This window comes from Nerophis ophidion, linkage group LG27 (assembly GCF_033978795.1).
Source record: "Nerophis ophidion isolate RoL-2023_Sa linkage group LG27, RoL_Noph_v1.0, whole genome shotgun sequence".
NCBI classification, from domain to species: domain Eukaryota; kingdom Metazoa; phylum Chordata; class Actinopteri; order Syngnathiformes; family Syngnathidae; genus Nerophis; species Nerophis ophidion.
In genome coordinates, this window is record NC_084637.1 from 11,012,887 (window position 1) to 11,027,548 (window position 14,662).

At 42.8% G+C, this 14,662-nt stretch overlaps 1 protein-coding gene across 1 annotated transcript in view; it reads left to right on the top strand.

Moving 5' to 3' along the window:
• The first annotated feature begins 259 nt into the window (after positions 1 to 259).
• LOC133544544 (microtubule-associated protein 2-like) overlaps positions 260 to 14,662 on the top strand; it is a 145,108-nt gene continuing 130,705 nt past the window's right edge. The window contains exons 1-2 of the mRNA XM_061890001.1: positions 260 to 310; positions 387 to 547. The gene's annotated coding sequence lies outside the window, so the exon portion shown is untranslated. The remainder of the gene's footprint in view (positions 311 to 386; positions 548 to 14,662) is intronic.

Sequence of the window (14,662 nt, forward strand, 5' to 3'; positions counted from 1 at the left end):
TTTAATATAGTGTATGACCACAACAAACATGTTCAGGTATATTTGCCATTTTTTAGCTCTTACCGCCAGATGGCAGCAGAGGGTTAAGCAGCACAGGAGACGTGACATCCAGAAACGTTGTTGCGGCACCTTTTGACGTGCAGGAATAAATTGTGCTGAAATTGCTTAAATGGCATTGATTTCAGGCACCTTTTTTTTAAATAATAAAATACACAACATGTCTCTCATCCTAATCCCCAATTTCTCCATCTTCCCTCAGCAACAACCACACCCAAAGTGCTCAAACACCACTCCGCACAAGTCAACTACGGTCAGTGTAAACTTTGTACATGTTCACTACAACACATTTTTTAATGGCGCTTTTTTTTTGTTTGTTTGTTTTTCAGTTTTGCTCCCCCGGCATGCCTTCACCGTCACGCAATCCCGTTGCGCCACCAGTGCCGCACTTACGGTAGCCGAACGCGGTGGGAGGGGTGAGAGTTCCCCACAACAGCGCTCATTGTCAGCAGCTCTTCTACCAGCACGTTTGTGCCTCCTCAACCTGCAGGTAAGAGCCTCAACATTTCTTCTTAATGCCACCGACTCTATATTATTTTTTTACATGACTTGTAAAAGCTCTGCAAAATGTCATAAATCAGATTGGCGGCGTCGTTGTGTGCACTAATCCTGTGTGAGCGCGACGTGCAGCAACATGCGTATTTGTGTCACTTAACTCAACGGGGGGGGGTTATAACTTCCCTTTTAATTAAGGATTTAATTATTCCAGTGCGTTTAATTGCAGTTTATTTTTCCTTCCATCGTTGGGCGTATATTGCTGCGTACCGGTGCGCTTTTTGCGCAGTAGCAGAAACGGCAGCCTTTTGTTCTGTGTGGTCCACGCCTGCAGGATGCTGAGACCGGTGTCTGCTGTGGATGCTGGACCGTGGGCTCGGATTTTAATTACTGCACAATATTTTGAACTTGTCACTTGCACTTTGTCTCTTTATGGTGCCGAGATGTGCAGGTGGACATGCCATCCACTTGCCCTTGCGTCACCTATAGCAGGGGTGTCCAAATTTTTCCACCGAGGGCTGCACAATGAAAAATCAATCAATCAATCAATGATTATTTAATCACCGGTGTCTCAAAGGGCTGCACAAGCCACAACACAAACCATTACGACATCCTCGGTAGGGTCCACATAAGGGCAAGGAAAACTCACACCCAGTGAGACTTAGGTGACAATGATGACTATAAGAAACCTTGGAGAGGACCCCATATGTGGGCAACCCCTTTCCCCCTAGGGGACCGAAAGCAATGGATGTCAAGCGGGTCTAACATGATACTGTGGAAGTTCAATCTATAGTGGATCCAACACAGCCGCGAGAGTCCAGTCCAAAGTGGATCCAACACAGCAGCAAGAGTCCCGTTCACAGTGGAGCCAATAGGAAACCATCCCAAGCGGAGGCGGATCAGCAGCGAAGAGATGTCCCCAACCGATACTCAGGCGAGCGGTCCATCCTGGGTCCCGACTCTGGACAGCCAGTACTTCATCTATGGCCGTCGGACCGGACCCCCTCCACAAGGGAGAGTGAAACAGAGGAGAATGTTTAATTTTCAAAACAAATGTAAAAAAAAATATTTTATTTTTTAATCCAGGGGTCGGGAACCTTTTTGGCTGAGAGAGGCATGAAAGCCAAATATTTTAAAATGTATTTCCGTGAGAGCCATATAATATATTTTTAACACTTAACAAAGAGCTAGACGAAGTGGCTGGGGAGAGGGAAGTCTGGGTTTCCCTGCTTAGGCTGTTGCCCCCGCGACCCGACCTCGGATAAGCGGAAGAAGATGGATGGATGCATCTAAATGCGTGCATTTCTAAGTAAAGCCAACATTTTTAAAGTACCGTATTTTTCGGATTATAAGTCGCTCCCGAGTATAAATCGCACCGGCCGATAATGCATACTAAAGAAGGAAAAAAAACATATATACGTGGCACCGGAGTATAAGTCGCATTTTTGGGGGAAATTTATTTAATAAAATCCAACACCAAGAATAGACATTTGAAAGGCAATTTAAAAAAAATAAAGAATAGTACGTTATATGACGCATAAATCAGTGTTTTTCAACCTTTTTTGAGCCAAGGCACATTGTTTTCATTGAAAAAATCCCAAGGCACACCACCAGCAGAAATCTTTAAAAACCGAAACTCAGCAGCCGACATTGACAAAAAGAATGTGTCCTGGCAATTGTTGAATATGAGCAAGCATGCATCACTATAGCTCTTGTCTCAAAGTAGGTGTACATTCACCACCTGTCACATCACTCCCTGACTTATTTGCACTTTTTTGCTGTTTCAGTCCTTGTCTTACACTCCTATTTTGGTGTTTTTTCCCCTGTTTTGTTGGTATTTCATGTCTTCCTTGAGCGCTATTCCCTAGCCCTGCTTTGTTTTTGCAATTGAGACTATCTAAGTTGTCCGGACACTTCTTTATCCATCCTTCTTTGTGGGGACATTGTTGATTGTCATGTCATGTACGGATGTACTTTATGGACGCCGTCTGCTGCTCCACACACAGTAAGTCTTTGCTGTAGTCCAGCATTCTGTTTTTTTGTTTACTTTGTAGCCAGTTCAGTTTTAATTATGTTTATGCATAGCCATGCCTAAGCGTCAATGCCTTTTCTTAGCGGCACTCGCCTTTTTGTTTATTTTTGGTTTAAGCATTAGATACCTTTTTACCTGCACACTGCCTCCCGCTGTCGTCTGCGTGTTTTGATCATGACAAACCATCGTCGTCTAGTACGACCTGTTCCCGACATCCATACATCCATCCATTTTCTACTGCTTATTGCCTTTTGGGGTCGCGGGGGGCGCTGGCGCCTATCTCAGCTACAATCGGGCGGAAGGCGGGGTACACCCTGGACAAGTCGCTACCTCATCGCAGGGCCGACACAGATAGACAAACAACATTCTCACTCACATTCACACCTACAAAGCAATTAGCTACTTGCGCTGTACAGACACTCAACAACGGCACATGAATTTCGAATGATAATTACTGGTGTGCAACCCAATTAGGTGAAATTTTATAATCTCCCACGGCACACCAGACTGTATCTCACGGAACACTAGTGTGCCGCGGCACAGTGGTTGAAAAACACTGGCATAAACCAACTGAGAAGGTGCCTGGTATGTTAACGTAACATATTATGGTAAGAGTCATTCAAATAACTATAACATATAGAACATTTATATGTTTACCAAACAATCCGTCACTCCTAATCGATAAATCCGATTAAATCTTCTTCCTCGAAGTCGCTTCTAAACAACTCTGCCAACTCCAAAGGTATGCGCCGCTTCCTTTTGTCGTCTTCTGCTGCATATTTCACTACGTCCAGCTTGTAATCTGCAGTACATGATTTCCTTTTCGGTGCCATTTTTATTCAGCCCTTCTCAGTTTTTATAAGTTACCGCCAACAATGAAATGATCCATTTTAATAGCTACGGCAGTAGCATATAGCATATAGCAGTTAGCATCCCATGACCCACAATGCACTTCTGCCATGACCGTCCCCCGCCGAATTCTTATTGGTTGACGTGTGTGTGACGATTGCTGACATTTTCTTGGTCTCTTCCGCGAATGAGATAAATAATACTATTTGATATTTTATGGTAATGTGTTAATAATTTCACACATAAGTCGCTCCGGAGTATATATATACTATGAAAATAAAACTGCGACTTATAGTCAGAAAAATTCGGTATAACAAGTCTCTTATTATTTTTAAAAACATTGTTGTTCTGAAGCTAACCAATAATAAATACAACGCTTCTTACCATTTAATGCAACTTCTTGAACAGGTGCGGTAGAAAACAGTTGGATGGATTAAAAATGAGAGATCTCCGATAATGGCTTTTTTGCCGATATCCCGATATTGTCCAACTCTTGATTACAGCAGGTAAAAAGGTATCTAATGCTTAAACCAAAAATACACAAAAGGCGAGTGCCGCTAAGAAAAGGCATTGACTTTGCATAAACATAATTAAAACTGAACTGGCTACAAAGTAAACAAAAAAACAGAATGCTGGACTACAGCAAAGACTTACTGTGTGTGGAGCAGCAGACGGCGTCCATTAGGTACATCCGTACATGACATGACAATCAACCGATACCAATATATACAGTCGTGGAATTAACACATTAATATGCCTAATTTGGTTGTGATGCCCCGCTGGATGTATTAAACAATGTAACAAGGTTTTCCAAAATTAATCAGCTCAAGTTATGGACAAAAATGCCAACATGGCACTGCCATATTTATCATTGAAGTCGCAAAGTACGTTATTTTTGTTTAACATGCCTCAAAACAGCAGCTTGGAATTTGGGACATGCTCTACCTAAGAGAGCATGGGGAGGGTGAGGTGGGCGGGGGTGGTGGGGGTTTATATTGTAGCGTGCCGGAAGAGTTAGTGCTGGAAGGGGGTCTGGGCATTTATACTGTTTTGTTTATGTTGTGCTACGGTGCGGATGTTCTCCCGAAATGTGTTTAGCATTCTTGTTTGGTGTGAGTTCACAGTGTGGCGCATATTTGTAACAGTGTTAAAGTTGTTTCTACGGCCACCCTCAGTGTGACCTGTATGGCCGTTGTGTGTGTGTGTGTGTGTGTGTGTGTGTGTGTGTGTGTGTGTGTGTGTGTGTGAAAAGGCGTAAGTATTATATGATTGGGCCGGCACGCAAAGGCAGTGCCTTTAAGGTTTATTCGCTCTGTAGCACTCGAAAAGTCATACATTTAACTTTTTGATAACAATCATTTCCAATATTAAATTTTAAGGCATTTATCGGCCGATAATGTCGGTGGCCCGATATTATCCGACATCTCTAAATGTCCATTTCTATTCTATTCTAATACCTACTTCCTTTAATGTGTCTAATGTGTTTTAATATTTCTGGTAAGCACCATTTATTGCTAGGGTGAAGCCAGATTTTTTTGTAACATTTTTGTTGTTGTTGTCATCCTTGCACCGTGAACACGTCTCATCACTGTGGTCATTTGTGAGCAGTCTGTTTAAAAAAAAAATAATAATAATAATTGCTGATGTCATTGTATGTCCACATTGTGAGATATGCATGCAGTGAAGAACAGGATGTTGGCCTTACTGTTTTGCAGCTGTAGTCAGGGTGGGATTTACAACCGAGAACAGATGACATGAGATATGATCGCACTTATGGCTTGCATGCATGCGACGGCCCGGAAGCATTAACTCCTTGTCCCATATGTGTTACGCCCACTTAAAGACGAGCTGTTGCCTGTCTGCCAGCATTGAGGTCGTCGCCTTCAGGAGCTGATTGGGTTATGTCTAATCACTTGGGTCGGTTGCGATAATGTCCTCAATTACCAGCTGATGGCAGGTTTTTGAACAAATTAACACCATAAAGGGGTATTTGAAAATAAAGCATTAATGCTTGTACCACATCTTAGAGATAGGTTGTATATAACTTATTAAGTAACTTAAATAATAAATAAAGGAGTAAGTGTGGGCCTTAGCTAATTTTTTTAACCGTCCGCAGCGCAATCGTTAGCATGGTAGCTTTTCTTTTAATATATAGCCCCATTCCTGGATGGATGTTGCTGGAGAGGAAGTGGGTGGGTTCATCATTTTTGCAATGCAGTCTGCTGAAAATGATGGAAAGCGCCGCTTCATAAAGCAACTTTTATGTGTGATTTGCTACAAGAATCTCAGCTTGTTTGAATACAATCAATCAATCAATGTTTATTTATATAGCCCTAAATCACAAATGTCTCAAAGGACTGTACAAACCATTACGACTACGACATCCTCGGAAGAACCCCATAAGGGCAAGGAAAACTCACACCCAGTGGGCAGGGAGAATTCACGACCAGTGGGACGCCAGTGACAATGATGACTATGAGAAACCTTGGAGAGGACCTCAAATGTGGGCGACCCCCCCCCCCCAGGGGACCGAAAGCAATGGATGTCGAGCGGGTCTAACATGATACTGTGAAAGTTCAATCCATAGTGGTTCCAACACAGTCGCGAGAGTTCAGTTCAAAGCGGATCCAAGACAGCAGCGAGAGTCCCGTCCACAGGAAACCATCTCAAGCGAAGGCGGATCAGCAGCGTAGAGATGTCCCCAACCCATACACAGGCGAGCGGTCCATCCTGGGTCTCGACTCTGGACAGCCAGTACGTCATCCATGGTCATCGGACCGGACCCCCTCCACAAGGGAGGGGGGGACATAAGAGAAAAAGAAAAATGCAACATTTCTTTTAGTTTCTGCGTTATCCAACTATCAAAATTGCCAAATCGTGTGCCATGGAAGTAAACGTTGGCAGCTGCGTGTCATTTGAACCAAAGACCAAGGATCTGTCGTTGATTGACATGCTGTCTGTGCTTATTTGCCCCGGTGGTTAGTTTTTTTTCAAGGCGTGGTGCCGAACATCTAGTGGTGGGTTCACGCTAGGGCTGGGCGATATATCGAAGATTCTCGATATATCGTGGGTTTGTCTCTTTGCGATGTACAAAATGACTAGTTTGTGAGTATTCGAGTATACGTTCTCATGCAGTTGCTTTTAGCTGCGGGCATTACACTACAGCAGGGGTCACCAACCTTTTTGAAACCAAGAGCTACTTCTTGGGTATTGATTAATGCGAAGGGCTACCAGTTTGATACACGCTTAAATAAATTGACCGAAATAGCCAATTTGCTCAATTTACCTTTAACTCTATGTTAGTATTAATAATTAATAATATTTATCTTTGTGGAAACACTGATCATCTTAATGACTTCTCACAATAAACATATATTTTTGATCAGTGGACTTCACGGTGGCAAAAGGGTTAGTGCGTCTGCCTCACAGTACGAAGTTCCTGCAGTCTTGAGTTCAAATCCAGGCTTGGGATCTTTCTGTTTGCATGTTCTCCCCGTGAATGCGTGGGTTCCCTCCGGGTACTCCGGCTTCCTCCCACTTCCAAAGACATGCACCTGGGGATAGGTTGATTGGCAACACTAAATTGGCCCTAGTGTGTGAATGTGAGTGTGAATGTTGTCTGTCTATCTGTGTTGGCCCTGCGATGAGGTGGCGACTTGTCCAGGGTGTACCCCGCCTTCCGCCCGGTTGTAGCTGAGATAGGCGCCAGCGCCCCCCGCGACCCCAAAAGGGAATAAGCGGTAGAAATGGATGGATGGATGGATGGTCGTGGCCCGATTGGTACCGGGCCGCAGAATTAATTTTTTATTAATTTCTATTTAAAAAAACTAATAATATATACATATATATATATATTTTCTTAATTAAATCAACATAAAAAACACAATATACACTTACAATTAGTGCACCCACCACAAAAACCTCCCTTTTTCATGACAAAAACGTCCCTTTTTCATGACAAAGAAAAAAAAAAAAAAAAAAAGGACCCCCCCACCCGGGCCGCGGGACAAATTATTAAGCGTTGACCGGTCCGCGGATTTCTAACTAAGAAAAATCATTATTTCTTCTAGATTTTCCAGAGCAAAAATTTTAAAAGAAATTCAAAATACTTTGAAATAAGATTTAAATTTGATTCTACAGATTTTGTAGACTTGCCAGAATATTTATTTTGAATTTTAATCTAAATAAGTTTGAAGAAATATTTCACAAATATTCTTTGTCGAAAAAACAAGCTAAAATGAAGAATTAAAATGTATTTATTATTCTTTACAATAAAAAAAATACATTTACTTGAACATTGATTTAAATTGTCAGGAAAGAAGAGGAAGGAATTTAAAAGGTAAAAAGGTGTTTAAAAATTCTAAAATAATTTTTAAGGTTGTATTTTTTCTTTAAAATTGTCTTTCTGAAAGTTATAAGAAGCAAAGTAAAAAATAAATGAATTTATTTAGACACGTGGAGACCAAGTCTTTAAAATATTTTCTTGGATTTTCAAATTCAATTTGAGTTTTGTCTCTCTTAGAATTAAAAAAGTCAAGAAAAGCAAAGCGTGACCAGCTTGCGGGTAAATAAATACAATTTAAAAAATAGAGGCAGCTCACTGGTAAGTGCTGCTATTTGAGCTATTTTTAGAACAGGCCAGCGGGCGACTCATCTGGTTCTTACGGGCTACCTGGTACCCGCTGGCACCGGGTTGGTGACCCCTGATCTACAGGCTCTCCTCACTCTTTCTTGTCTCTCCTTCTCACAGATATATAAAACAAGCGAACCTTCTTACATACGTCACATACTGTCGCGCGTGCAACGTCATACCCCCTCGCCGAGCAGAGAGGTTTCGGAATGGGTAACGTTAGCTGTGGCAAGTGGTGCGAGTGGTAATGCGAGAGAGAGAAGGTGCGAATCTGGTAACAGAATTAATTCCCAAGAAAAACAGCACGGGGTTCATTGTCTGGCGGTGGTTTGGCTTCAAGAGGGAAGATGTTGAACAGACAACCGTAATATGTTAAGTATGCGGAAAAAGTAGCGGCACTACTAATTTGTAGCATCATTTGAAAAATCACCCGCTAGAGAATGAATGCTTGAAACTCCGCATGTCAACATCTTCGGCCGGTGCCACACCCAACAAAATGCCGAAGCAACCAGCACTGACCCAGTTGAGCCTGACGTCTTCGATTTCCACATCAACACCGTATCAAACAAATAGTCAAAAACAGAAGGAGATAACGTCCGCAGTAACTTACCACATAGCGAAGGACATACACTATTTGATTTCCTAATATGCAGCTAATTTTTATTTGACAGTTTAGAAATATCTTGTGACATCATGCACAAAAGTGCACTTTATTTGTTTTAAACTATTGTAGTGGCGTTCTGTACAAAAAGAGGACTTAAAGGCCTTCTGAAACCCACTACTACCGACCACGCAGTCTGAGTTTATACATCAATGGTGAAATATTACCATTGCAACACATGCCAATACGGCCTTTTTAGTTTACTAAATTGCAATTTTAAATTTCGCGCCAAGTATCCTGTTGAAAACGTCGGTATGATGATGCGTGCGCGTGACGTCTCGGACATTTTTTTCCAGCCAGATCCAAGCTATTAGTAGTCTGCTTTAATCGCATAATTACATAGTATTGTGGACGTCTGTCTTTCTGAATCTTTTGCAATTTGTTCAATAAATAATGGAGAAGTCAAAGAAGAAAGATGTAGGTGGGAAGCGCTGTATTGCAGGTGCCTTTAACAACACAAACACAGCCGGTGTTTCCTTGTTTACATTCCCGAAGGTGAAGCTTTACTATGGAACAGAGCGGTCAAGCAAACATGGTTCCCGACCACGTGAGAAAATTGTGCTAATAAGTCGGCTCTTACCGTAGTCAATAGCGGATAGCTTGCGTCCTCCTGCAACTGCGGACTCTCTTATCTCCTACCACCGGAGACACTGGCGGTCGCCACACCCCTCCGACTTTCAGGTACCATATCATTTCACTAAAACACGAGTAACACAATAAGCAGATAAGGGATTTCCCAGAATTATCCTAGTAAATGTATCTAATAACATCTAAATCGCTCTCACTGGCCTCGCCTTTTTTTCCCCCCTCTAGTCCTTCACTCTCACTATCCTCATCCACGAATCTTTCATCCTCGCTCAAATTAATGGGGAAATCGTCGCTTTCTCGGTCCGAATCGCTCTCGCTGCTGGTGGCCATGATTATGAACAATGTGAGTTTGTGAGGAGCTCTACAACCCGTGACGTCACACGCACATCGTCTGCTACTTCCGGTACAGGCAAAGCTTTTTTTATTAGCGACCAAAAGTTGCGAACTTTATCGTCGATGTTCTCTACTAAATCCCTTCAGCAAAAATATGGCAATATCGCAAAATGATCAAGTATGACACATAGAATGCACCTGCTATCCCCGTTTAAATAAGAAAATCTCATTTCAGTAGGCCTTTAATTTAGTGTTGTTTTGATGTGTCATCTTAGTGACATCATGCACAAAAGTGCATTAATAGCTTGTTTGAAAATGTCTGACAATCTTGCACTTTCTTTTGAAATTACATGAATGTTTGTGCCACTGCTTAATAACTGTTTAATAAATACACTTTTGGTAAATTTATTTAGTACTGATTTCCCTCTCTGCATATATTAATGCAGTATGAACAAGAATATTTTAATGTAGACACATATAATCATACTGGTGTGATTATATGCATTAAGTGTTAATTCAAGGCTGAGGCAATATATCGAGATATACAGTGGGGCAAAAAAGTCAGCCACCGATTGTGCAAGTTCTCCCACTTAAAATGATGACCGAGGTCTGTAATTTTACCAAAAAGTTCTCTTCTGGTTTCATCTGACCACATGACATTCTCCCAATCCTCTGCTGTATCATCCATGTATCCATTGTGGTATAAATTCAACTCGTTGTCTTTGGAGGAAGAAGAATACTGAGTTGCATCCCAAGAACACCATACCTACTGTGAAGCATGGGGGTGTAAACGTCATGCTTTGGGGCTTTTTTTCTGCTAAGGGGACAGGACGATTGATCCGTGTTTAGGAAAGAATGAATGGGGCCATGTATCGTGAGATTTTGAGCCAAAACCTCCTTCCATCAGTGAGAGCTTTGAACGGTTGACCAAATACTTATTTTCCACCATAATTTACAAAAAAAATATTTTAAATTCCTACAATGTGAATTCCTGGATTTTTTTCCCACATTCTGTCTCTCACAGTTGAAGTGTACCTATGATGAAAATTACAGACCTCTGTCATCATTTTAAGTGGGAGAACTTGCACAATCGTTGGCTGACTATATACCTTTTTGCCCCACTGTATGCATCAAGTGTTCATTCAAGGCTAATGCAAAATATCGAGATATTTATCGTGCATCGTGACATGGCCTACAAATATCGAGATATTAATAAAAGGCCATATCGCCCAGCCCTATGTTCACGCATTCTAGCTCTGTTCCATAGTCGGAGGTGTTGAATAGCTCAGGATGATGCCCCCTTCCCCCTCACTGTCCTGCCATGCTCCTTGCACTACAGGTGTCTAATGGGAGCTGGCAGGCCAGTGTTTTCCACGATTAAGGCTGCAAGCAGGGACATAATCCAATTCCCATACGTCGGAGGAAGCGCACGACCTACTGACCTGCATAAGACTCTCAGAGTGCTCGTCTTGGTGCTCTCCTGCTTTTGTTTTCGTCGCGAAAAAAGGCTTACTAGTCACGTTTATTATAGACAACATGGTAGGAACAATTGTTTAGGGGTGGTTGTCCTTGCACAATCTTGGAAAAGGTCCCTTTAGTGGATTGCAACAGATCCCATCTGCAGTACAGATGTGCTTAAACAGCTGTGAAAATGACACGCTTGCGTTAATCGAGGGATTCTTTAAGGTCATTTGTTCTCCGGGAGCCCCTTCCTCAGGAGACCTCCGTTTATCTGGCACCGGCAACATTTCTTTGCAGGAATGGTTCCAGTGCATGACGCCCCTCTAGCGGAGCTCCATCATGGGCCGCCTCGCGGGCAGCCACTCAAACGCGGCCTGACACCAGTGTCACATTCCATTCCTCACGGACGATGCCCCTCAACAGAGAGGACACTCATCCGGGGCATTCTTGCTCGCATATTGGCATCTCACAATCTGTGCTGGGGAGATTTTGGAAGACCAATTAGGAGAGTCTGCTATTTGTAAAAGACAAAGATCCACCTCAGACTGACCAGAAAATCCACTCCTTTTATTACCTTCCCTTGGCATGCACCCTAGATTTAATGGGGAGGTATTATGCAAAACCAACTTTTCTTACCTAGAGGTACCTGTTTTTGTGTACAAACCCCAAAACCAAGAAAGTTGGCACGCTGTGTCAATCGTAAATAAAAACAAAATACAATGATTTGGAAAATATTTTCAATTGAATTGACTGCAATGAAAAGGTAATTAATGTTCAAACTAGAAAACGTTATTTTTTGCAAATATTTGCTCATTTGGAATTTGATACCTGCAACAGGTTTCAAAAAGGCTGGCACAAGTGGCAAAAAAAACTGAGAAAGTTGAGGAATGCTCATCACTTATTTGGAACAGACCACAGGTGAACAGGCTAATTGGGAACAGGTGACTATCATGATTGGGTATAGAAGCCGCTCAGTCATTCACATACAAGGATGAGGCAAGAGTCACCACTTTGTGAGTAAATGCGTTTAAGAACAACATTCCTCAAGGAATTTAGGGATTTCACCGTCAACAGTCCGTAATATCATCAAAAGGTTCAAAGAATCCGGAGAAATCACTGCACGTAAGCAGCAAGGCTGAAAACCAACATTGAATGCCTGTGACATTTGATCCCTCGGGCGGTACTGCATCAAAAATTGACATCAGTGTGTAAAGGATATCACCACATGTCCTCAGGAACACTTTAGAACACCACTGTCATTAACTAAGGTTGAACGCTACATCTGTAAGTGCAAGTTAAAACTCTACTTCGGCGTGGCGCAGTGGTAGAGTGGCCGTGTGCAACCCGAGGGTCCCTGGTTCAATCTCCACCTAGTACCAACCTCGTCACGTCCGTTGTGTCCTGAGCAAGACACTTCACCCTTGCTCCTGATGGGTGCTGGTTAGCGCCTTGCATGGCAGCTCCCCCCATCAGTGTGTGAATGTGTGTGAATGGGTAAATGTGGAAGTAGTGTCAAAGCGCTTTGAGTACCTTGAAGGTAGAAAAGCGCTACACAAGTACAACCCATTTATCGTTTATTTACTATGCAAAGCGAAAGCCATTTATCAACAACACCCAAAAACGCTGCCGGCTTTGTTGGGCCTGAGCTCATCTAAGATGGACTGATGCAAAGTGGAAAAGTGTTCTGTGGTCTGACGAGTCCACATTTCAAATTGCTTTTGGAAACTGTGCACGTCGTGTCTTCCGCAACAAAGAGGAAAAGAACCACCTAGATTGTTATAGGTGCAAAGTTCAAAAGCCGGCATCTGTGATGGTATGGGGGTGTATTAGTGCCCGAGACATGGGTTACTTACACATCTGTGAAGGCACCATTAATGCTGAAATGTACACGCAGGTTTTGGAGCAAAATATGTTGCCGTCCAAGCAACGTTATCATGGACGCCCCTGCTTATTTCAGCAAGACAATACCAAGCCACGTGTTACAACAGCATGGCTTCATAATAAAATACACTGGCCTGCCAGTAGTTCAGACCTGTCGCCCATTGAAAATGTGTGGTGCATTATGAAATGTAAAATATGACAACGGAGACCCTAGACCAAGGGTCTCAAACACGCGGCCCGTACTTTGATGTGAAAATTTTATGTTGGAGCGGCCCGCAAGTTTTATATGAACGGCGCTTTACAGTGTCATTCTTATATACCCTCGATTTTCCCGGGAGACTCCCAATTTTCAGTGCCCCTCCAGGGATAATCGTTTTCCCGAATTTCACCCAGACAACATTATTAAGGGGGTACTGTGGAGGCACTGCCTTTGGTGTCCTCTACAACCTGTACAAACAGTGTGCTAGCCCAACCAAATGTTGTGTTATACTTCTATAGACGCAGTAAGCGACTGCAAGACATAGTTGATCAACAGCCACACACTTCACACTGAGGGTGGCCGTATAAAACACTTTTAGACCGTTACAAATATGTGCCACACTGTGAACCCACACCAAACAAGAATGACAAACACATTTTGGGAGAACATCTGCACCGTAACACAACATAAACAGAACAGGACACATATCCAGAATCCCATGCAGCCCTAACTCTTCCGGGCTACAATATACACCTCTGCCCCTATTGTTGCCCGGAAGAGTTAGGCCTGCATTGGTTCTGGGTATTTGTTTTGTTGTGTTTATGTTGTGTTACGGTGCAGATGTTCTCCCAAAATGTGTTTGTCATTCTTGTTTGGTGTGGGTTCACATTATGGCGCATATTTGTAACAGTGATAAAGTTGTTTTATGGCCACCCTCAGTGTGACCTGTATGGCTGTTGATAACATATGTCCTACAAGTCACTTCCACAGGGCTGCAGAAGCCTCATACAAGATATGACTGGGCCGGCACACTGTTTGTATGGTGGAAAGGCGGACGAGACGGCAGGTTGTAGAGGACGCTAAAGACATTTCCATCACGGCACGCCCTTAAAATTGTTGTCCGGGTGATAACCGGGAGGATGATTGCCCCGAGAGATTATCGGAAGGGGCACTGATATTTTCGGGTGTTTCCCGGAAAGATCGTGAGAGTTGGCAAGTATTTTGCTAGGGCGGGAAAGCCATTCAAAGAATGTGAATTCATTAAAAAGAGCATGTTAGATTTTTTTAAAGAAATCTTTTTTTGCGGCCCAGCCTCACCCGGTTTCTGCATCCAGTGGCCCCCAGGTAAATTGAGTTTGAGACCCCTTCCCTAAACGGTTGAACGTATGGTATGGGGGTGCATTAGTGCCCGAGGCATGGGTAACTTACACATCTTACACATTAATGCTGAAAGGTACATACAGGTTTTGGAACAACATATGCTGCCATCTAAGCGCCGTCTTTTTCATGGACGCCCCTGCTTATTTCAGCATGACAATGCCAAGCCACATTCAGCATGTTTTAAAACAGCGTGGCTTTGTAAAAGAAAAAAAGAGTGTGGGTACTTTCCTGGCCCGCCTGCAGTCCAGACCTGTCTCCCATCGAAAATGTGTGGCGCATTATGAAGCGTAAAATACGACAGTGGAGACCCTAGAC